Source organism: Canis aureus, chromosome 22 (genome assembly GCF_053574225.1).
Source record: "Canis aureus isolate CA01 chromosome 22, VMU_Caureus_v.1.0, whole genome shotgun sequence".
NCBI lineage: Eukaryota > Metazoa > Chordata > Mammalia > Carnivora > Canidae > Canis > Canis aureus.
Window position 1 is genome coordinate 33,540,256 of NC_135632.1, and position 25,976 is coordinate 33,566,231.

General features: G+C 35.3%; 1 long non-coding RNA gene across 1 annotated transcript in view; it reads right to left on the reverse strand.

The window, feature by feature from the left end:
- The window catches only part of LOC144294355 (uncharacterized), a 31,379-nt gene extending 16,739 nt beyond the window's left edge, over positions 1-14,640 (reverse strand). Inside the window, exon 1 of the long non-coding RNA XR_013361758.1 lies at positions 14,528-14,640. This is a non-coding gene — a long non-coding RNA (uncharacterized LOC144294355). The remainder of the gene's footprint in view (positions 1-14,527) is intronic.
- Between the last annotated feature and the right edge of the window lie 11,336 nt (positions 14,641-25,976).

Here is a 25,976-nt window from a genome sequence, read left to right on the forward strand (position 1 = left end):
CGCTGAACCACTGAGCCACCCAGGGATTCTGATATTTGGATATCATATCTATGTTTTACCAGGAAAATGTGATAAATTTTCTGCCGATACTTGAGCCTATTCTCTCTTTTAATCTCCAAAGAGTTTATTGATTTGTGTTTAATATGTTGCTGAAACTTACCTACTCTAACTTTTGGAAAATTAAAATTTCATGCTTGAAGTGGATAATAGCCAATGAGAGGGTCTGCTGTTTAACATTTGAGCTACACTGCCATGTAGCTCTATGAGCAGAAAGAATATTGATTTTTGTCTTTTTTTCTTATCTAGTTTTCCTTGAAATTCAACTACTATGATTAAGAAATTCATACTCTACTCCATTTGTGAGGTAGTTCTAAGTTATTAGCTCTAAAAATAGAAACATTAAAAATTACCTAATAGAAATTAACTAAAATATTTTTCTTACTTTCAACCTATTTTGCCCAAATTTATTTAGTAATACAAATATTTTTCATTTTCCTCTTTAATATCTTGTCATTTTCTGTTTTCTGGTCCTGATTTTCTATATAAAATTTTCTATTTTACATCAGGAAAAATACTTTATCTTAGAATCTATAAAATTGTAATTGGCTTGATCCTAACAGTGATTAATTTTTATACCAGTGGAACTTTCATTAAAAACAAATAATTAGAAGTAATTGGCAGAATTATAAATATATAATATTCACTTATGATTATTAAAGTTAAACATATTCAATTGTTACATGTTTAATGGCATAATTAAAATACTTTTAAATTTTATTTTCAAGCTCAACAACTCCATTTAGGAATATATGTGAGTAAAAAAAAAAAAAAAAGAATATATGTGAGTGAAATGTCAAATTGAGCCTAAGCACTAATAGCAACATTAAGAACAGCAGCTCTTTATTAAGTGGCACAGGACAGGTGACATATTGGATCAACAAGGTATTTTTTTCCTTTTTTTATTGTGATAAATTATGCATAAGAAAGTTTACCATCTCAACCATTTTGAGCCTACAGTTCAGTAGTGTTAAATATGTTTGCAATGTTGTGCAACCATCACTACCATCCATATCTAGAACTCTTCATCTTGTAAAACTGAAACTCTAAGACCATTAAACAATAAATACCTTTCCGCTTCTCTTCCAGCCCCTGGTACTACCATTCTACTTTGTGTTTCCATGTTGTGGACGATGTATTTTAATTGCTACACTTGTTCCTACTTTGTTAAGTTTTCATATTCTCAATATGAAGCTTTCAAAAAAATGTAACTCTTCTAAATTTTTTTATATATTTATTTTTAGAGATGAAGAGAGAGAAAGAGAGAGGGGTAGGGGAAGGGCAGAAGGAGAGGTTCCAGCCCCAGGGTGGAGCCCAACTTGGGGCTCAATCTCACAACCCTGAGCTGAAATCAATAGTTGAATCACTTAACCAAATGAGACACCCAGGTGCCCCAAAATTTAACCATTTTAGAGTTAAGCACTTAATATCCATCAATATTATAGTATATATTTTGTGTATTTAGTATATATAATATTTTTCTTGATTATTATTGAGAAAACCGACAGAATATACTTACTTGGCTGGAGGAGGAGAGTTTATTGCCATCTGTCAGAAGTGTTCAAAATTCTCACATAAAATTGTTAAATTATAATAAAAACTTTTCAGAAACAATGAAGATATTAATGATACAAATGGTGTCCAGTTAGATGTGGCATCTTTTTGCAGTTCACAACCTGAACAACCAAAGTTTCACCTTTGCAAAGAAGTTGGAGGAATAAATAATGCAAACATGTTCCTAAAAAAGATATCAGTAAAGAGATATTTTGTATATAAAACCCTTGTTTATAGTATGAAATTGGAAACCCTTTCTTCTTTCTGTAGATATGTTGAATATACCTTAGGTTCAGTATTCACAGCGAGGTCTGGCTTTATATTAAATACTTAAAAATGCTAATAAATCTTCCTATGCTTCTAAGTAAAATAATTTAAAGCTTTCCAAAGTAGGATATATTATACATATATGAGTATGTGTATTTGTGTATCTACATAGTGTACATATTTTAAATGTTAATATTAATGTTGATATTAATAATTTTAAATCTAAATTAAGAAATATCTCAAGATCTTTTTTTAAATTTTATTTATTTATTCATGAGAGACAGAGAGAGAGGCAGAGACACATGCAGAGGGAGAAGCAGGCTCCATGCAGAGAGCCCGACACAGGACTCGATCCCCAGTATCCAGGATCACACTCTGGACTGAAGGCGATGCTAAACCGCTGAGCCACCAGGGCTGCCCTATCTCAAGATTCTTAAGAAGCTTTTATTTACTATATAGAAATTGTGCACAAACACATTCACATATACAGAGAAACCAGTGTGTTTACCTTAAAGAGAAAGGAAAATGAAAGGAAGTAGTGGGACAAGTTGGCACATAGGAGGTGTTCTGGAAATACTTATTAAACATGATCTAAATGGAAGGTACCATTATACATCATCTGTTTCTTCTCTTCATAGTTCCCACTCTTGCGATTTTGAGAGAAATCCATAATTTATTCCTCTCTGTATCCTCTGGTATTTTCTGCCATAGGTGTCTCTAGAACTTCCAAAAGATTTTGGAATTTTAAAATTCCATACCATGTGTCTACACTTTTTATTCATTCTTTGATTCCTTTAACTTCTTGCCACCAAAAACAACGAGACTACCATCCTTTTGGGTTTTCTTGATTATAAAATTTCTGGTATATTGCTCACTCTTTAGCTGGAATCCCTGTCTTCTTGTTGATTTATAGGAATTCTTTGTAATATTTTCTTATATACCTAAGCTTTTTTTTTTTCTTTTTCTGGTGTACCTATTTTGTTCTATTGGCCGATTTCTTGTTCTTGAGACATTATATTATTTTTATAATTTTGACCTTGTATGCTTAATATGTGGTAGGACAAATTTACTTTCTTTTTCAAAGTTGACTTAGCTATTATCTTTTTTCCTTTCATTTATAGTTTGTTGAATTCCTAAAAAAAAAAATTCAAGAAATTTTAATATAAACTGCATTGGATTTCTATTTTTCAATTGACTATTATAATATGAAGTTATTCAATCTAATATCAAGGGACACATTTCCATTTCAGATAATTTTTTATGTCTTTTAGTTTTTTAAAAATATTCTTCTTAGATTACTTTATATTTTGTGTTATCCATGGATATTTTACAATTTTTGTTCTTATTGAGACTGGTTTTTAATTTTTATTTATAATTTCCATTTGGTTATATATGGAGTAAGATTTTTCTTTTTCTTTTTTTGGAGTAGATTTTTCTTTTTTTAAATTTTTTTTTAATTTTTATTTATTTATGATAGCCACAGAGAGAGAGAGAGAGAGGCGCAGAGACACAGGCAGAGGGAGAAGCAGGCTCCATGCACCGGGAGCCCGATGTGGGATTCGATCCCGGGTCTCCAGGATCGCGCCCTGGGCCAAAGGCAGGCGCCAAACCGCTGCACCACCCAGGGATCCCTGGAGTAGATTTTTCTAAGGTGATCTTGTATCCACAACTTTTTCTGAAGTCTATCATTATTTATGAAGTTAAAAAAATTCGGGTCCCTGGGTGGCTCAGCGGTTTGGCACCTGCCCTGGGCCCAGGGTGTGATCCTGGAGACCCGGGATCGAGTCCCTCATCGGACTCCCTGCATGGAGCCTGCTTCTCCCTCCACCTGTGTCTCTGCGCCGCCCCCCCCCCCCCCCGTGTCTCTCATGAGTAAATAAATAAAATATTTTTAAAAATCTATAGAGTTTTCTAGATGCATCATCACTATCATCTCCAAGCAATGACAGTATTATCTCTAAAGTCCAATTCTTAAGCTGCTTGATTTTTATTCACAGTATTGGTTGGGACTTAAGCAGGTGTCTTTTACATCATAAAGAGAACACATCTGAAATTTCTTCATTAACTATTATATTCTATTTGTTTTTTGGTTACATCATTATGAAGTAAATGAAAGTTTTGGATTTACTAATCATAAGCAGATGTTAAACTTTATTAAATGCTTTTTTCCTAAAAGTTTTGAGATAATCATAGTTTTCTCCTTTAATCTATTAATGTGGAGAACCACTGTGATGGTATTCTGAAGATGAACTATTCTTTTAGTCTCAGGATAAATCCTATTAGACCCTGGTTAATTATTTTCAATACACTTTTTGATTTATTTAGTTTCCATTTTATTTGAACTTTTCAATTCTTACATTTATTGAATGAATAAAATGGTTTATGCTTTTTCTGTTCCAACTTTGATTTTTTAATGATTTTTTTATTTTTTAATAATTTTAAATAATAGTTTTATCTGTATAGGTTTTCATATATATTAGTATATAATTTTTCACAAATTCCATTTATCATTTGAAATATTTCTGTTTTATCTGTGATTATTTCTCATTTTCCATACTATTTTATTTTCATATACTCCCATATTATTGACTAATTTTTTCAGATGTCTTATTAATCTTTTTAAAAACCACCTTTTAATTTTCTTAATACTTCCATTGATTTTTAAAAATAGGATAAATTTTCTATTTTTGTCTTTATTATTTCTTTCAATCATGTTTCTTTGGATTTCCATGTTGCTATTTACCTAACTTCTTGAGTTGAATTTTTAACTTGTGGTTTTTAACTTGTCTTATTTCCTGGTCAGTGAAATTTAAAGCCATATTTATCTCTTTATGTGTTGTCTTAGCTGTGTCAAATAAATTTGGACAGCAGTTGTTTTATTACCATTTAGTTTTAAGCATTTCATTGTTCCCTTTTTAGTCCAAGATTTATTTAGCAATATATAATTTGGAATTTTGAAAATCTGGTCCTTTATTAATTTCATTTTGACCAGAGAATATAGTCAATATTATAGCCAGTCTATGGAATTTATCTTGTGGTCTAGTGACCTTATCTGTAGTTTGTTTATGAAAATATCTCTCATGTGCTTGAAAAGAATGTTTTCCCACTTTGTTTATAGTTGTGGGTTTTTCATTTTTGTTATTTTGTGTGTGTTAGTCAGAGTTCCATATATATATATGTGTGTGTGTGTGTGTGTGAGTCAGAGTTATATATATATCTATCTATCTGGAACTTATTAATTGAAATATTCTGATTTTTCATATATCTGCTTAGTTTTTGTCTGAACTCCAAGTTTCTGAGATGGGTATATAAAAATCATTAACTACAGTTATTGATAAACATATTTCTCACTAAACTTCTGCAAATGGCAGCTAAAATTCTTGTTCTATTATATCTTTCACCAGTACATAATGTTTACTCTTTATTCCTTATGCTATTTTTTGCCTTAAATGAAATTTTGCCAGATATTAAGTTTTTAATCTAAATTTACATTGGTTAATATTTCTTATATCTTTCTTTCATCTTTTTATTTTTAGTCTTTCTGATCTTTTATTTTAAATGTGTGTCTTGTAAACAGCTTGTTAGATCTAATGTTTTTAAAAATCCCCTGGCTGACTTGCCTTGTCTCCAGTGCCTTCAGATAGCTACATTGTATTGTTTTGTTTTGTTTGCATGTTACACAAGTTTTTACAGATGTTCTCGGCGGGAGGGTTGGTTTGATATTAGTTACTCTGTCATATCCAGAAACAAAAGAAACACATTTTTAAATTAGAAAAAAAATCGAATTTGGTTCAACTAAATGAGATTAAGACCATGTTTGAAAAAAATGTATACTTTACAAATAAGGGTTTTGTTAGCAGTTAGATACAGAGAGGAAAAACCAATACTTAATTTAGAATTCTCTAAATATATTTACAATTTCACAGATTATTCTTGTTTTCCATGTAGTTTTGAACTTCAGAATGATCTCTACTTAATAAAAATATCGAACACTATTTCTGAAAATTTATATTGTGAAGATAATGTTAAAATCTATCACATGCCCCGTACTGATTCACTGTGCACAGGGCATTACATATGTGGCATAAATGACCTTTATGGACACAAATGCAAACTAGAAGCTTCTAAGACACAAATACCAAACTAATCATTTTACCCATAATTCAAGGATAGGTCCATGAGTTTCAAGACTCATTTTTACAAATTGTTAATGTCTCTAATATTATGACCAAGGCTGATAGATCAATTCCCATGCAAATATTTAGGCAGAATTCTGGTGAAAATGGCTTGGTAAATTTTATCTTCTATAAACTAATCTCATTGGCCTAGAGCAGTCACTACATACTAAATGTATAAAGTGACTTTAAAAAATCTTCTCATAAAAGATTTTTTCCTTAAAAATGCATTTAATCTATTTAAAAATATCTTTCAAATACACAGTATTACTAAAAAAGAATACTGAGAAAACAAGGTAAATATAGATAGTTCATGCTTGGGTCTACGCCCACACTCTCTCTCAATTCCCCAGGAAGATGGTGAGAGAGCAGTAAAAGACACTGCTATAATCTCCAGCCAATTTTTGCAGAAACCCAAGAATTAACCTCGAGTTTCTCAATCCAATTTCATGCAGTGATAACACGAGACAAAATTGGTGGGACAAATGTATATTTGAGACTGCATGATTTGTTTGCTCTGGCTGCAGCAAAGATGTGGGAAACCCAGAAGCACAGCTAGTATCCAGGGCTTCTCTGCACACAGGTCCAGTTTAACCACTTTTATGCAAAAACCCAACCCAACCGCTTATAATCATTCCCTTTGTCTACTGTACAAACTTCTCTCCATCTCTTTTCTATTCTTTGCCACAAGATAGAGTTGACCCCTTGTCTATGCTTGGTTAACTTTCCATGTTATTTACATAAAAAATTTATTATTTCAATATCATTAAGTGCAGAAGGTGACCTTTTACTAAGTAATCAAGATTGAGGTAATTTACTATGGTGACTAGTGTGTGGAAGTTCAGTCTTTGCTGAGACCTTGGCTCTGTTTGGTTGAATTCCAACGGCGATCTTGACTCATCTCGCACTTACAGGCATGAGTGTGGAAAAATTACAGACTTGATCTCTTTTCTATGTAATTTGTTGACTGGGAAAGCATTTTGCAATAGTCTACCCAGCACATTCTATTTTTTATTAATTAAAAGCACTCACAGCCATTATCTTCTTAAATATATATATATGTGTATGTATATATGCACACACATAAAACTATAATGCTAACAATGTAGAATAATATATTTTCCAAAATGATATTATTCCTTTCCTAAAACAATAAAATCTGATATAATAAAATTCTTTCTTCTATCATGTCCCATCATAATTCTTTTGTTCTTTTTGATTAAAATGGATAAAGTACAGGATGAATGCCATTTCCTGAGGTTAAAAATGAATTTATATGTATATATTATTATTTCACTCAGGCATTATGATAAATAAATAAATAATTTCATCTCTATGGTTTGCATATTAGAATAACCATTTTTTCTTTATTATCTCTGGTAGAAATTTTTTGCTCCTAAGCACTTTTCATAAAACTATGAGATACTGTATTAGATTCTCATTTAGCACAATACTAATTTGACCAAGTTACAGATACTATTTGAAAAGAAAGTCATAGCTACAGTAGGATTATCATATTTAAATCTGAAGACAATGCAGAATGTTTTTCACTTAGATTCAGAAAATATGCATGACTGAAATTGTTAGTGTCTGAAAATGATCAAGTTTACCAAGTTCATTCACATATATATTACCATTTAGAAAAACAAAGATGAAAAGAGAGGTTATAGAAATGAAGGATTTTTAAAAACCAAGAAGTAGGAGCATATTTGTAAATTTTCAAATTGTAATGTAAATTTTCAAATTGAGGGGACTTTCTAAAGAGGATATTCACCATAAAATGACAAGAATAAAAGAGTATGAAATTCCATATAATTTAGGTTTACTTGAAAGAATTATTTTTTAAGAATATGGCTTACTAAAATATGTGACTGAAATGAGTTAAAGATCCATGATCAAAAGCTTATTTTTTGGTTCTGTTTTATTTTTATTTATTTATTTTTAAAGATTTTATTTATTTATTCATGAGAGACACAGAGAGAGGCAGAGACATAGGCAGAGGGAGAAGCAGGCTCCCTGTGGGAGCCTCACATGAAAACTCAATCCCAGGATCCTGGGACCCCAGGATCAGGACCTAAGCCAAAGGCAGACGCTCAACCATTGGGCCACCCAGGCGTCCCTTCTGGTTCTGTTTTAAAGTAGGATTAGATCAAGCAGGCTTAACCTAGAGTCTCTGTTCTGAGAGCTTTCCTCACAGGCTTCGGGGTCTTTGACTTTCCTGAAATTATATGGAAAGTCTATCCAAAGAGGAAAAGTTTTCTGTGAAGAGGGCTATGGCTTGCTTTAGATTCTCAAAAGGGTCTGGGCATAACTTCTTCTCTCCCCACAATGCTACAAACTAATGGAGAAAATGAGTTTGTAGAGCTCCCGTTTACAGCACCAAGAGTCACGACATCCTTCAATGTCTTATACAATGACTAAAAATTATCCTATACGTTAATATGAAAGGCAAAAAGAATAAATTATAAAGAAGGTTCACCTTCAGTTTAAAAACATTTATACCTCAATAAATTGCCACTTTTATATAATTGTTACTTGACAAGTGATATACAGCCAGGAATATGACCAAACTTTTACTCACATGGAGGTCATATACTCTCATTTCCTCGGGGATAATTTCAATTTTAAATCACTAATCAAGAAAAAAAAATTCCAATTTTTATCTTGTGAATTTAAATATTTGGATTTGCAAACAAAGTTGAACTTAATCAATGACATTTAAAACTAAATTTTCTTTATCTTGCCAAAGCACCTGCAGAGGCCTAGTGTTGTACTGTAGTAATGTTGAAAGATTAAGACTCATAGTTAGATTTCATTATTGGAAAAACAAAAGCTATGGTTATTGCTGCTTAGTTTTTATGTTACATATATTTCTTACAAGTAAGCAGGCCATAAAATAAACAGATGAGTCCCTTATCAAGATATGTTTATGATCCCTTTCAAACCCAGAAAACACTGCTGTCAGTTGTTTTTCTGTTTTTTGTTTTTTGTTTTTTTGCAGGAATCCTAAATCAACATGTGTTCATGACTTGAGTAATCCTTGGCAGGGTACAGGGCACTAAATCAAGTTTTATTGTTATTGCAAGACAGCGGAAGGTACAGGGTTATCTGAAAGTTATCACTTCTTTTAATAATGTTCCACTAGCAAGTCTATGATCTAGTAATTCTGATAAAATTTTAGAGTTAGGTCTTTTCTGGTAGTAATCAATTAAAAAAATGGTTGGTCCTCCCTTTCACCACACCCTCCACCTCCCCTTCCCTACCACATTCCCCCACTCACTCTAATTTTCATATTCAAAACTCTGCTTCTAGTCTTTTCTCTTAAAGCACAGTCTGGTTGGATGCAACGATGGTTGGCCTGCATATTTTTTCCCCGCTGGTATTTTGTAGTTGTTGGGTCATCATGCTCAGATATTAAAAGTTGCAGTGGCAAGGTCTCCTGCTTAACTCTCTTTCTTTTAGAAATGAATTGACCTCATCTTGCTGCCCAAAAGGTTCTTTCTTCAGTTTTAAATTTTAATAATTGTAATAGTATATATCTTAACATCACCTGTCCTGGGTTAATTTTATCTGTATTATTATGGTGTTCTTTTATAATATGTCTTTTGCTTTAATATCAGAAAAGTTTTACTGCATTATATTTTTTCCACATTTGTTCTAGTCTATTGTTTCAGTTTTCTTCTCCAGAAATGCCACTTGCAGGTATGTGTTGTTTCCTTGGCTGTCTTTCATAGCCAGCTTTTTCTTTCTTTTTTTCTTTTTATCTTATATGTGTCACTTCATTGGCATGTTCCACTTCCCTGCTCTATGTTCTGTGTGTTCTATGGTATGGTATGTATTTTCTTGTGTGTTCCTTGTATTAATTCAGAAATGATTTCATCTCTTCCTTCTGTATCTTCCCTGAATTTTACTAGTTGCTGTTTCACCTTCTCTTGTTATCTGGTCCCATTTTTCCTGACTTCTTCATCTGTTTTGTGGTCTTCATAGCTATACTTGCCTCATTCAATTTGTTTTAAATTTCCTGTTGGAATATTAATATCATTTTCATAGGGAGATTTGCTGACTTTGTTTCCTAAGAGCTCATTGATATGGATGGTGTGCCTATCTTTTTTTTTTTTTTAACTGTTCTGATCCTTGTGTTTTTATTTATTGATTTTTAAAAATATTTGTTTATTTTAGAGGGAAAAAGAGAAAGTGAGAGAGAGAGAGAGAGAGAGCAAAGGGATCAGCAGAGGGAGAGAGACAGAAAATCCAAGCAGACTCCCCACCGAGCATGGAGCCTAATGTTGGACTTGAACTCATGACCCTGAGATCGTGATCTGAGCTGAAATCAAGATTTGGAGACTTAACAGACTGAGCCTCTCAGGCACCCCACATTCTTGGTGTTTTTTAAAAAATATAAAAATATGCTACTCTTTTAGTACAATTTTATGTTTGCAGAAACATTGTAAAGCTAGTAGAGAGAGTTCCTATATACCCACTCTTCCAATTTCCCCTATTATTAACATCTTACATTAGCACAGTACATTTGTCACAATTAATGAACCAATATTAACACACTATCTGTACGTTATTCAGATTTCTGCAGTTTTTATCTAATGTGTTTTTTTCTGTGCCAGGAGCCCATCCAGGATCCCACATTACATTTCATTGTCATTCTCCTTGGGCTTCTCTTGGCTGTGACACTTTTTCAGACTTTTCCTGTTTTTGTTGACCTAAATGGTTTTGGACAGTACTGACCAGATATTTTGTTGACTGTCCCTCAATTGGGATTTGTAAAAAAAAAAAAAAAAAATTGGGATTTGTCTGATATTTTTCTCAGGATTAGACTAGGGTTATGGGTTTTTAGGAGGAAGGCTAAAGAGGTATAAGTTTCATTTCCATTATGTCACATCAAGAGAATATACTATCAACATGTCTTATTGTTGATGTTGACCTGATCACTTGATTAAGGTAGTGTTTGCTAGGTTATACACTTCCCTCTTTTTCCCTACTGTATTCTTTGGAAGGAAGTCATTTTGGGCAGCCCACCTTAAGGAGGAAAGGTTATGCTTATCTGCTTGAAGGCAGAGAGTAGCTATATAAATTATTAGGAATTTTTCTTCATGGGAGATTTATCTGTTCTCTCCCATCCATTTATTTATTCAACCATTTATTTATATCAGTTTTTGGTGATTATAAATAAAGCTGCTACATTCATGTGCAGATTTGGTGTAGACATATGTTTTCAAATCAACATGATTGCTGGATCATATGGTAAAAGTATGTTTAGCTTGTAAGAATCTGCCAAACTGTTTCCAAAGAAGCTGTGCAGTTCTCCTTTCCCAATAGCAATAAATGGAAATTCCATTGCATCAAATCCTCAACAGTAATTGTTATTGTCAGGTCATTTTTGGATTTTAGCTATTCTAGTAGCTATTTAATAGCATGTTGTTTGACTTTGCAATTCCCTGATGATAAAGGATTTGAGTATCTTTTTATGTACTTACACATCATATGCATATCTTCTTTGATAAGATGTCTGTTCAGATCTTCCTCCCCCCACCCTTTTTAAAAAGATTTTATTTATTTATTTGAGGGAGAGAGTGTACACACAAGCTCAGGCACACATAAGCAGTAGGGGAGGGGGCAGAGAGAGAGAAAGAAGTAGACTCCTCGCTGGGAAGGGAACTCTATTCAGACTCTATTCCAGGACCCTGGGATCATGACTTCAACTGAAGGCAAATGCTGAACTGACCGAGCCACCCATGCAGCCTTCTTTTGTCCTTTTTAAAAGTGAATTGTTGGCAAATTGAACACCAATAAAAAAAATAAATTTATTATTTAAAAAAAGTGAGTTGTTTTTTTCTTGCTGTTTTTAGAGTTTTTGTGTATATTAGACACAAGTCCTTTATCAGATATGTGTTTTGCAAATATTTTATTCAAGCTTATGGCATTGTTTTTTTTTTTTAATTTTTATTTATTTATGATAGTCACAGAGAGAGAGAGAGATAGAGAGAGAGGCAGAGACATAGGCAGAGGGAGAAGCAGGCTCCATGCACCGGGAGCCCGACGTGGGATTCGATCCCGGGTCTCCAGGATCGCGCCCTGGGCCAAAGGCAGGCGCTAAACCGCTGCGCCACCCAGGGATCCCTATGGCATTGTTTTTATGATAGATGGTCCAACTTACCTTTTTTTTTTTTTTTTTCTTTTTTTCTTTCCTGGATCATGTTTTGGTGTTTCATCTAAAAAATCATTAACAAACTCAAGGTTGCCTGAATTTTCTGCTATGTTTTTTTTCTAGGTGTTTAATAGTTTTGTGTTTTATGTGTATTTTTATAATTCATTTTAAATTCATTTTTGTGAAAGGTGTAAAGTCTAAGTTCTCTTTTAAATTTAAACTTTTTTGCATATAGACATCACTATTTGCTGAAAAGTCTATTCTGTTTCTATTCAATATGTTGTTATTATTACTTTGAACAAACATTTATTATGTCAGTTAAGAAGAAGAAAAACAAAAGATTTTTACCTTCATTTATTTGTTCTCTGATGATTTGTCGTCTTATATAAAGATCCAAGTGTCTGACCAATATCATTTTCCTTCTTTCTGAAGAATTTCTTTTAATATTTCTTTTAGAGCAGGCCAGCTTTTATTTGTCTGATAAGGTCTTTATTTCTCCTTCTCCTTTTTTTTAAGTTTGTTTATTTATATCTTTTAGTAATCTCTACACCCAAAATGGGGCTCAAACTCATGACCCTAAAATCAAGAGTTTCATGCTCTTCCAACCTTGCCTATCAGGTACCCCTCTCCTTCTCTTTTGAAGGACAATTTTACTGGTTATAGTATTCTAAGTTGTGGATTTTTCTTTCATCACTAATATTCCACTCTCTTCTGATTTGTATGATTTCTGATAAGCAGTCTTAACCTTTTTTTCCATAGGTAAATTGTTTCATTTCTTTTTTCAAATTTTTCTCCCTCTCTTTCTCATTCTCTCATTTTTCTCTCTCTCTTTTTTACTTTGAATATCATATATATGATATATATAGGTAAAAATATTTTGCTGTTTATCCTGCATGAGAGTCTCTGAGTTTCCTGAATCTGTGGTTTAGTGTCTGTTATTAATTTTGGGAATTTTTCATCCATTATTCCTTCAAATATTTTTTTGTCCACTTCTCACTTCTTCCAGTAGTCCAATCACAATTATTCTTAGATGTTTGGGGTTTTCATTCTTTCTTCTCATTCTTTTTTTCCTTTTTTCTTAACACTTGCATCTCTCTGATTACGTTATCTATCTGGCCTTGCATATTGTCAACTTTTTCCATTTAGAGTCCATAATATATTAATCATATTTATTTTAAATTCTCTGTTAATTCTAAAATCAAGACATATCTAATTTCTGTTCTGACAATTGCTTTGTCTCTGTAGATTGTTTTCTTTTGCTGTTTAGCATGCTTTGTAATTTTTTTGTTGCAAGCCAGATATAATGTATTAGTAGGAACAGAGGTAAGTTGGTTTTTAGTGTGAAGTTTTATGTTAACCTGGCTAGGAGCTGGGTTATCTTCATGTCTACTGTAGTTGTACCTGCCAAAGTTGTCAAATTCCTCTAGTGTCCTTGTTTTTGTTTCCCTGTTGTCTTTGGATTTCTCTAGGAACTCTTCCTTGGAGTGCATCTTGTAGCTGTTTTAGTTGTAATCCATACTGGCATCCTGTTGGTGTTGTGGTAAGGTGCAGGTGGAGAGAAGCATTCTATAATCGTTTGATTATATCTTTTAGTGAACTGTGTCCATTGACTTTGAACTTCTCAACTGTTTTTTAGCTCCTCAATCCCCCATATCAGTTGATACAGTTAAGCTAGAAGGGGATGGAGTCAAAGAATGCTCTTCCCCAGGGTGAGATAAAGATGGTAATATATTTTCTCCTGGAGAATAGGCCTTTGTTACGGTGAATGCTTTGGTATATTTCACAATGATTACTCTTCCACCAGCCCCTTCCTCCTTCCTTTTCCAAGAGTCATGAGTGGTTCCTTCTTGGATCTTCAAATAAGAACTTGATGGAGTTCCTAGAGGCAAAACTTACAAAAGGGCAAGGGTCCCCTAAGACAGGGTCTCCAGGACTTTCTCATTCTCTCTAGCCTCAAGCTACTCAGCCTACAGCTATTCATCAAATGCAGCTATTATTATTTATGTGTTCCTACCAGATATAGCTCTAGCAGCTTCTGTTCCTGGTAAGAAGATCTTGGCTATGATCCTTTAAATTCACCTGTCTCCTCAGATTTCTTGGTGGTAGCTTGCCCTGTAATTTCAGTCCTCTGATAGAGCCAAGATAAGTCTTTGATTTTCAGTTTGTTCAGCTTTTTTCTTGTTATAAAGACGGAGTTATGATTTCTGAATTCTTTATGTGTCAGAGCTGAAATCAAAAGTCTGTTTATTCTTTTTGTTATTATCAAATTTAAATAGCTCAAATTGTCTTATACTAGCTATTATGCAGAAGGTACCTCAACATGTGGAGTGTGGGGGTGGGCAGTAGGACAAGTGAGTTCCAAGGTTTCTCTGTTTTCTCCTTTGTTGCTACCATGATGAACCATTTCTTGATAATACAATTCTCTCTGTAGTCTAACTTCCTCTGACTCTCAGAACCTGACTGGATTCCAGAATCCTTCTGTCATTAACCCTGAGCTTCCTAGGATCCTTCACTGGCTGCAGATACCAGGAGACATAGTCTGTCTTCTAAAATATGCCTCATCTTTTTCAAAGGAGGGTTTTTTTTAGATTTGCCTCTTCTGAGTTCCTCTCATAATTTTCATGCCTTTCTCTACCTTCTCCAGCAATTATGCCCTGATATATTTAATTTCTGTTCAAATTGGTTTTACTCAGGATGGGATATTTGTTGATTTTTAACATTTGATACCTAAAGCCTTCTTCTATACTCCCTATTCTTCCCCACTGCATTCTGGCAGTTTCCTGCACAGGACTTGCTGATCTCAGTTTCTTTTGGCCACATTTACACATAATTTGGAGTTTGTGGATTTTTCTCTGTCTTCTACTTTTACCAAAGATGTATTTCATGGCTTTATTTTTGTTCTCCTTTTTGCTCTATTTGGTTTCCAGGAGAAGTGGGAAGATTCAAAAATGAACAGTCACCATGTTCCTAACCTCTGTTACAAAATTGGAAATAATGAAAAAAAAATTAAGAAACAACAGGAAAGAGTGCCAGAGTCACTGCATTGCCTGATGCAGAGTGCAAAGTAAATAGTGCCCTCTGGAGTGGCCTAATGCAACAGCCTTTATAAACACAACCTTTTGCCAATGGTCCTTATTCTTATGATCTAAAAATTGTGTTTTCCTTTTCTTATTGAGGTGATATGCTCCCAGGTGGGATTTTGATAAGGAAACAAGTACTGCTGTAAATGTAAAATAATTTGCTCTTCCTTGGAAGAGTCAGACTGGGAGAATTTGACTTTGGTGAAATAATATAGGAGAGAAAGGCAATTAAACTGGTTTTCATGTTGCCAGGCTTTCTCCCACCCCTCCATCTTTGAACCATGACTTTATAAGCAAATGATTGTAAATTATTTTAAAGGTCCTTCCATCCACCTAAACACACATATATTCACATGGAGGAATTTTCTTTTTTAATCTGCATAAGCACTCCAATAAAGTTTTTAAGAGAGAAATGTTTCTTCAGTAGTTTATGCCAGTTTCCTTCCTCAAGGCAGAAAATCTTAAAATAAAAATATCTCTAGCCTATGAAATTACATATGGTTTTCACATTGCCTCTGAGTAATTACTTAGACGGTAATAAAAAAATATTTTAAATACATTTGCATTTAAGCATATAATTAACTGTGTCCATGTAATTTATGTTTAAAAGAAATCTGGCACCTTATTGAGGAAGCTAAAAGAAATATCAAAATCTGTTCTTCTCAATAAAAACGATTTTATTGAGTTTTTATAAGAAAGTGTGTTGGAGAAGAAATGGAATTTATGTGGTGCCAGTCATATTTTATTACAAAATTAGAGATAAATATCAATTTCAATGCCTCATAAAGCCAGCTTACTCTGACCCACACAGATCTATTTAACCATAATGCATCAGCCTGGAAGAGCAAAATGCCTTAAAGAGACTTCCAGAGTCTTCTCACACTTCGAGGACTTAACTCTTTCTAGTCCTAAGAAGTACAGCCTGACTAGCAACTTTGCAACTGGAAACATAATCTTGAGGACCCCAAACTCTAGTGAAAAATCTGGGTTAGGCTTAGCAATGTTTGTCAGTCACTTACCTAGAGAGTAGGTTAGAGCAGACATACTTAGAAAGGAAGTGAGAATCCAGAAAACACAGAGAAGATTCCAAGAAGCTTTGCAGTGGCCATCCTGGAAATGAATGAGGAAGATTTGTATTTCGGACCTTCAGTGATACTCGTTTTCTGCTTTTCCTACAAGTTGTATAGCTGCCTCTGGAATTATTAGAGTGGTTATCTATGCAGATTCTTCCAGATTCTGTCCTTTGAGGCTGTAGAGGGACATGCAGGGCTGAAGGAGCACACGGACAGAAAGGGTACTTGGTCAGCAGCCACAAGTGTACTGCTGATGGAAGACAAGGTGGTCTCTCTCCCAACATCTTAGCTCTATGACAGATGTCCAGGATCTTGACATATGCATATGGAAGGGGAGGATTCCTTTATAAGACTGAATTTACAGAATTATATATATTTCCTATTTCTTCTATAACAAATTACCACACTTAAAATAATGCAAATACAATCGACCCCTGAACAATGTGAGGGTTAGGGGCACCGATACCTCCACACACAGTTGAAAATCCCATGTAACTTTTGACTTTCTAAAACTTTACTACTAACAGCCTACTGTTGACTGGAAGTCTTACCAATAGCACACTCAATTAACACACATTGCGTATATGTATTATACAATGTGTTCCTGTAGTAAAGTAAGCTAGAGAAAGAAACTGTTCAGAAAATCATAAGGAAAAGGAAACACATTTACAGTATTTACTGTACCGTATTTATCAAAAAGATCATGTAAGCGAACCCGTGTAATTCAAGACCATGTTGTTCAAGGGTCAATTGTACATTGTCATACAGTTGTAGAGGTATGTCAAAGGTTTTATTTTTTATTTTTTTATTTTTTATTTATTTATGATAGTCTCACACACACAGAGAGAGAGAGAGGCAGAGACATAGGCAGAGGGAGAGGGAGAAGCAGGCTCCATGCACCGGGAGCCCGATGTGGGACTCGATCCCGAGTCTCCAGGATCGCGCCCTGGGCTAAAGGCAGGCGCATGCCTGTAGGAGCACCCGGCTGTCCGAGTCCATGGAGCATGTGACTTCTGATCTTGGGGTTGTGAGTTTGAGCCCCACGTTGGATGTAGAGATTATCTAAAAATAAAATCTTAAAAAAATAAGAATAAATAAATGGAAAGGTACTGTGTTCCAACAGAGGCTCTGGATGAGACTCTGTGTCCTAGCTTTTTCCAGTTTCTAGAGACTACCTATATTACTTGGCTCCAAGTTCTTTTATCGTTAAAGCTACATAGCATTTTTCCTCTCTGCTTCCATCTTCACATTGACTTCTCCCTTAGAAGGACACATGTGATTACATTAAACCCACTTTGGATAACCCGAGATTATCTCCTTCTCAAGGTTCTTAATTTAATCCCATCTGCAGACATCTGCATAAAAGGTAAAATATTGCCATATAAGATAAAATATTCATAGTTCAGACAATGTGAGATTAGGATTGAGGGGCTTGTATTCAGATTGCCACACCTCTGTTCCAGTGGGTAGAGTGCTCAACATGCAAATTAAGCTTAGCTCTAACAAAATAAAACTATTTTGTAAACTTGTGGGCTGAGACTCATACCTTCTACATTAAGTTCAAACTGGGCCAAGGAAGAATATAAAGCAATCACCATGAATACTTCTATCAATGCTCGTAGCAAAAAGGGAATTTGTATTTAATAGCAGAAGATTTATCTCCCAGGTTATTATTATTAAAAGCACAGGCCAGGAGGCACAATGTGCATCTTAAAAAGTGGGTGTGCCTGGGTGGCTGAGTTGGTTAACCTCAGACTCTTGGTTTCAGCTCAGGTAGTGATTTCAGGGCCCTGATCTCACCGTGCTGAGATTGAGCCCCTTGTCAGACTCTACACTCAGTATGAAGTCGGCTTAAGACTCTTACTGCCCCTGCTCCTAATATAAGTAAGTAAATGTTTAAAAGAAACCCCACACATTTCTTTAAAATACAATTCATCCTCATATCATCAATGCTATTTACTCTGTAGACAAAATAATCACCATCATTTTTATTTTCCACAATTATTCATTAATCCTATGTTGTATTAAGTCTTGTAAATATGATCTCAACATCATTTCTACTACAAATTCTGTAGGTACAGTTCTTTAGATAAAGGTAGATACAGATAGATATAGATTGAGAGAGAGTAAGAGATCCAAACATTTCCATAATCATGCTGGGATAATGCACCTGGTATCCATACTCTATGGTACATAAATTTCCTCTTCAGAAAGAATTGCTTTATTGTTCTGCATTACACTGTTTAATATTCAGCACTGAGAATGGTGATGGCCATACAAAGGACTCAGAAGTGTTTGTAGAGTTGGAATGAAGCAAATTTTATGCTAATGGGGAAAGAATCATCAAAATAACCAACTGGGAAAAAAAATATAATTATCCTTCAGTTCATTTATTATGCTGTCAAATATACTGCTGGCCTCAGTTATTATCATACAGGATGAAAAGTCACCAATATTAAGGAAAAAGCAAAAATACCCTTGGTCCTGAAAGATTGGAGAGTTTATTAAGTCCATACATCTTAGAAATTTATCTTAGTTTGGCCTGCTATAACAAAATACGATAGACTGGGTGGCTTATGAAGAGCAGAAATTTGTTTCGCATAGTTCTGGAAACTGGAAATCCAGTATCAGAGTGCCAGGATGGTTGGGTTTTTGGTGAAGGCCCTTTTCCTTGTTTGTGAGTGGCAGTCTTACTGTGTTCCTTACCTGGCAGAAAGAGAGGAAGAGAGTTCTGTAAAGTCCCTTTTATAAGGACACTAATTCTATTCATGAAGGTTCCTTCCTCATATCTGAATTACCTTCCCCGGAGGCCCTGCATCCTAATACTATCATACTGGAGGTTAGGAATTCAACATGAATTTTGGGAAAACACAAACATTCTATTTCAAAGTTCATACTCAATCAGAGACCATTACTGTATGTGAATGGTATGGTAGACAGTTTGGAACTGACCAGTGGCTACTTCCTCCAACTACTTTTTCTACCATCAAACCCTGTTCATATTTTGTCTATGTATCTATTTTCCACTGTTCTTGAGGACAGCACTTCTCAATGTTCAATGTGCATATGAATTATCTGAGGATATAGGATATATATCAGAATGTAGATTCTGATTCAGCAGGTATGGGGAAAGGCCTGAGAATCCACATTTCTAACAAGCTCCCGGGTGATGTCAGTTTGTCCCTCTGTGAACTGGGATTTTGGGAATAGTGACCTCATTTTCAGTTCCAGAGGTGGATCCTGAGTGTCTAATACCAAACACCAAACACGGTAACCTCAGTCTCCTGCCAGTGAGGATTAGAAATGGGAGGGTGACCCAGTTGAAGCAATTTGATGCAAGGGTCATCCCCAGGGTGGATTTTGAGAAGTATTTTCTAAGGAAGCAATGAAGAGACATTCTCTCCTTCCTCTTCACCTGCTGAGTCTGTAAATCCAAGAGTTCTGTGGCCATCCTAGGACCCCACAGTGAGCTAGCCTGAGTGCATCGCTGCTCCATGGAAGAAGGCATAGTGGAGTTAGAAGCTCTCATTGGAGTAAATGTTGGCTATAAAAAAATCAGGTATGATAAAATCCATGCATTTTCTTGTGAAGGAGATTTACGTTCCAATGACAAAAAAATTCATTGCCAACTTCAGAATCTTGCAGCAACGGGAAAACATTTATGTAACTTCATACATTGAGATTTCTTTCAGTTTATGTTAAAAAATATACTACATATGTAAAGTACATAGTTTGAAAATGTCCAGACTAGAGGAAACAATTTCTATAAGTGACCCATGCTATCAAAACATTAAAAATGTGATTGCTCTAAAATCTAATGAGAAAAGTATTGTTGATTCATATTTAAAGAAATGAAATCCCAGTGGGTTAAGAGTGGATTAAGCTGATAATTTAAGGGATTGTGCCTGGTAGGGTGGGAGTGAGGGTAAGAGGTATTCTTATTCACCATTGTAACAAGGCATACTCCATTCTACTAACATGAGTGATTGTGATTGACTTAAAAAATGTTATTTGTCAAGTAACTGTCATTTATCATCATTGCTGGGAATAAATCCAGGAGATGCTGGTAGAAAATCAGCTTTCAAAAGAAAATAACTTATAATCTCTCTCTGAACTTGAACTGCTCAACTGGTTCACCCCAATATCCCAGTCTCCCTATCACTCTCCCTCCATGGGTCCTTCCATTGGTAGGTTTGGGGCCATGTTTCTCAATTCCAGTTGCATATTGGAATTGCCTACAACATATAAAATTACTGATGCATGGGCCTTTCCCCAGAGAGTCTGATTAGATAGACTTGGTGAGCCCCAGGCATGAGTCTTGTTTGCTTTTTATAATTTTAAATTGTGATATAATTTCAGACTTACACAAGAGTTGCAATTGTGTAAAGAATTCCCAGGTACACTTACCCAGATACCTCCCTCTTTTCTCCTCCCTCCTTCTCTCTCTCTCTCTTTATATAATATATATATATATACACACACACACACATATATACACATATACACACACACATATATACACATATTTATATATATAATTATTCTGAACCTCCTTAAGAGCAAGCTGAAGACACGATGCTTTTTATCCCTAAATACATTTGTGTGTATTTCCCAAACACAAGGAATTCCCAAACATAACCATATAACAATTATTAAACATCAGAAAGTTACAACACTGCTATTTAATCTGTAGACTTTATTGAGATGTTGTCAATTGTTCCAGTAATACCCCCATAGCAAAAGGAACTACCCGCTCTATCAGTAGATTAGTAGTTACTTTTTAACAGCTTGAAGGTGACACCAGTGTGCTGTTTAGAAACAGAAAACAAAGATGTGCTCAACAGAAGCTGGGAGCCAAAGGAAAAGGGAGGAGGTTACAAATCTTCCTAGAAGATTCCTGGTACTCAGGGAGCAGGCAGGTATTTGCAGAGCAGCGCATGAGAGGCAGCGGCAAGGAGTAGAGCCTGGGAGGGCTTAGATGAAACCCACAGCAGGCCCAGGTGTGGAAACTCCACTGGCCTTGGATTTTGGGGTGGGCATGGTGACCCTGAACTTCACCATTGTCCCTGCCTGCCCCTCCTTCTCTGAAGGTATGGAAGAGGGATTTTGAAAGTGTTGAAATCTTGGGTTTCTCCCCATAAGTACCCTACAGCCCCCAGGATGGAAGCAGGTGGGCTCACACAACTAAAACAGCTGTTCTCAGCAGTTGTCCAGAATGAAGGTGGCTCAGCAGGAGGGGGGGATGCAGCCTGCCTCGGCCTGCAGTGGCATGACAGCCAGGGGACCCTCCCCCTGAAGGGGAGATGTGCATATGGCTGGGAGTGAGGACAGCTGGCGCACCTGCCAGGGCGCCCCAGCCAGGTGACTGGCAGGGCAGCTTCACCAGCAGTAACCTCGAGCCTTTGTGCCCAAACTGTGTTCTAGGGGCTACACAGGGGGTGAGGATCTGCAGCCCCAAAAACTGCCCAGGAGGGAGCCAGGAGAAAACCTAGGGAGGGAGTAGCGAGCCTGACCACAGCAACTTGTTTCTGGTGGAACCACAAGTGAGGGAATAGCAGGGAATGTGCACCATGGCGGTATGCTCTAGTAGTATTTGGTAAGCAATCGAGTAACAGTTAAAGTGGGTGAGGAATCAATGAAAGCAGTATTTGTTAACCCTTAAGTATTTGGTGCAAGATGGCAGATGTCTTTTCTCTATTTGTTTTGGTTATCTGTTACCAGGTAACAAGCCTCTCCAAAAGTTTGAGCTTGAAATGACCATTTTGTTATTTCTCATTTATTTATTTTAAATTTTTTTTAATTTTTTGTTGAAGACTAGTTGACATACAATAATATTATATTAGTTTCAGATATAAAACATAGTGTTTTGACAACTATATATGTTTCAAAGTGCTCACTACAATAAAATGTAGTTGCCATCAGTTACCATACAAGTTATCACAATATTTTTAAGTACATTCTCTATGCTCTACTTTTCATCCCCATGTTGTATTTATTTTTCTAGTTGGAAGGTTGTATCATTTATTAATTATTGTCATGTGCCATCATTTCTGGGGGGCAAATACAGGAGATGCTGGTAGAAAATCAACTTTGATAACTGACTACCTCTCTTTGAATTTGAACTGCACGATTGGTTCACTATTACTTCCTGACCTTCCTATTGTCTATTTTTCTTATTGTCTACTCTACTCTGTGTGTTGACTGGGGCTTAAACAAATAGATTTTTATTTTGTTTAGTTTTTTAAGATTTTATTTATTTATTCATGAGATACACAGAGAAAGGGAGAGAGAGGCATAGACACGGGCAGAGGGAGAAGCAGGCTGCGAGCCGGGAGCCCGACATGGGACTCGATCCCGGGACTCCCAGAACATGCCCTGGGCGGAAGGCAGGTGCTAAACCACTGAGCCACCCAGGGATCCCCTATTTTATTTTGATGGTCTTCTGGGCAACTGCCATCAGATGGTGGCCAGTACTGGAGTATCTAAGATGGCTTCATTCACTGGTTCTGGTGGGGATGAATGAAAGGCCAGGAAGTAGGATGGCCACTCTGTCTCTCTCTGTGTGGTCTCAGGGCTCTCTCTGTGTCCTCTCCTAATGATATATCCATATGGTATCCAGACTTTTCACATGGTAGCTCCCTAAACTGCAGCATTGGAAGCTGCCAACCCCTTGAGCTTAAGCTTGGGTTGATACAGCATCACTTCTACCCATCTTGTTAATTCAAGTGAATCACAGAGTCAGCCTCATTCATTATAGAAAGGATTACCCAATGGTCTGAATATGGCAAGCATGGTTTCTGTGAGGACCATCCTTGGAGACTAGTTACTCATTTCTTCAGGGGCCACTAATGAAGTTCCAGCCAGATGCCATAAAAATGACTTTTACTGGCAATATTTTAAAGCTTATTTTTGGCAATCACCTTGATTACATAGCTGGACATAAGCAGGTAATGGTCGTGTGGTACTTCTAGGGGTACCACATCCTCATCCTGGACTCTCAGTGTCTGCAAATATTTCTATGTCCAGAAGACACTGACAAAACAGGGGGAGCTCTGTGAACAGGGCAGTTTGCATTTAAGAGGAAGGCTATGCATATATAATATATATATATATATATATATATATATATATATATATATATATACACACACACATAAATATATATTATATATATATATATATAATGCCATGGGGCCCGGTCCAAAGCCAGGTGCATTCCAACACAGCTCCAAATGGCCTGGCCTCTAGAGTTGGCTAATGAGCTGGGGAGCCCTTACAAATATACTTACCACAATGGTATATGATTTAAAGAATGTTAGAATTAAGATATCTTTTTGTATACTTCATTTTGTGGTTTAAGACTTGCTACAGTTTTTCTTTGTTTTCGTAGAAGAGAAACAAAAATCTTAGATTCCATGAAGCCCTCATGGAAGCACTGCCATCTTCCACACATAGTAAGTCTTTCTGCCCAACCTGTTAACTACCTACTCCACTTATACCTAGTAGGTTTAATTTTGAGAATTATAGAGTATAATTAAATGTGATATGAATAGTTTACCAATAACTTTCAGATATATACCAAGAAAAATAGATGATTAAAATTTTTAAACTGACAGTCAACTGACTTTGCATAAGGCATTTGTATCTGACATCATATATTTTTCCCTCTCCATAAACAGTATTTATACATTAAGGCATCAACACTTTAGCTCACATATTAAAGCTTTAGTTATCTTTACAAACAGTCCCTATGTTATACTCTTATTTTTTTTTAAGTTAGCTACTTTATTTTTTTTTTTGAAGAAAATATTTATTTATTCATGAGAATACACAGAGAGGAGAGAGAGAGAGGCAGAGACACAGGCAGAGGGAGAAGCAAGCTCCATGCAGGGAGCCTGATGTGGGTCTCGATCCCAGGTCTCCAGGATCACACCCTGGGCTGAAGGCGATGCTAAACCACTGAGCCACCCGGGCTGCCCATGTTATACCCTTATGATTTAAGCTCAGGCTCTACTAATCCACCTTAATATTCAAGATTTTTGGGGCAGCCAACATTAAAACATTCATCATGTTTCCAAATATGATTTAAATAGACATAATTGCTCTAGTTGAGTTGCTTTCTGAAACTGCCTTGTAAAAATTTAAAAGGTCAGAGTTTTCCATTTGAGAATTCTGACTAATGATCATCTGTCTTGAAGGGGGGATCTATGGAATCAGTTAAGTGAAGAAGAAGCAGAAGCAGCCTGTCCCCCTGCCTCCTGCTGACACCCACTTGGAGGCATTGCCAGTCCACAATGATGCCATTTCTTAGCAATCTGGTGCTATTGCTTTTGTGGGAAAATTATCTTCAACAGTAACATCTTCTGGCTTCTCAGTTCAAGCTGCTAAAGAATAACGGACTTTACTGTATCGGGCATCTTTATGTGTACCAAATAGGGCTCCTTTCTTTCCCCTGGGAAACTATGTTGTATTGGTCTGTTCTCAGTAATAAAGAGTATTATGAGTCTTGTTACATAGGAAGTACATAAAACCTGCTTTGGATGATGGATTTTATATCTCCAAAGAGGGTTAAACAGTTATTTAAAGCCCTTATTATCCTGCTTGAATTCTATGTTGAATTTTACAGTTTAAAAAATGACATAGTACAAAAAATAGAAAAAGGAAGATAATTTCAGTTTCCCAGGGTCAAGGCAGAAATACACAAATCAGAGTGGGAAAGAAAATCACATTAAAATATATAATCTACTAAGAGAGTTTTTTTACCTTTATTTCAAGCTTTCTGTAGTGATTAAATTATAGTTCTGCTAGGCAGATATACATGATATAATTTTCTACATAAAAGATAAAACAAACTTGAGAGATTTGTACAAAACAAAATTTGTAAAATAAGGAATATGGGTTAATTAACTTGCCATGTGAATAAAATATGTGGCTTCCTTTAGAAAGTAAGGACTTCATATAATTTGCAAATTGCTCCCATAATGAGTCCATTTACAATGAATATAAATTGCTACTCCATTTTCATAATGAAGGAATGAGGTTTTAATGAATCACACTTACTTTAACATTCTACAGAAAAATGGACAATATAGAGCTGAAATATTATGATATAATTAAACTGAAATATTCTTTATGAAAACATTAAGGTTGTAACTTGTAGATTTTTAAAATCTATTTTTTATCATTCTTTAAGATATATCTTTTATCAAATTGGTTTGAAGCTTGGTTAACCGTCACGTGAAAGTAAATTAATGTCCAATGAAAAAAGCAAGTAGACTTGGTGGTGTTGCAAATTATAAGAAAAAACATATGGCTTTAATCACAGAGCAAGATCAAACAATTTCTGTAGACAATAGCAAAATTTTAGTATCACATTTCTCTTACATTTTATATAATATGATTCATCCATTCATTAAACAAAGATTTCCTGATTGTTTACTATGTACCACCCCTAGACTAGGTACTGTGCTTACATAATTGCATTTGAGGAATTTGAGGACAGTTTGTCAGGTGATCCTCAGGGCATTCTCATGACTTAGGGAGGTTAGGTGTATAACATGATGCTCTAGTGAGAATTACATTTGTGCTTGTTTTATTTAACTCTATAGAG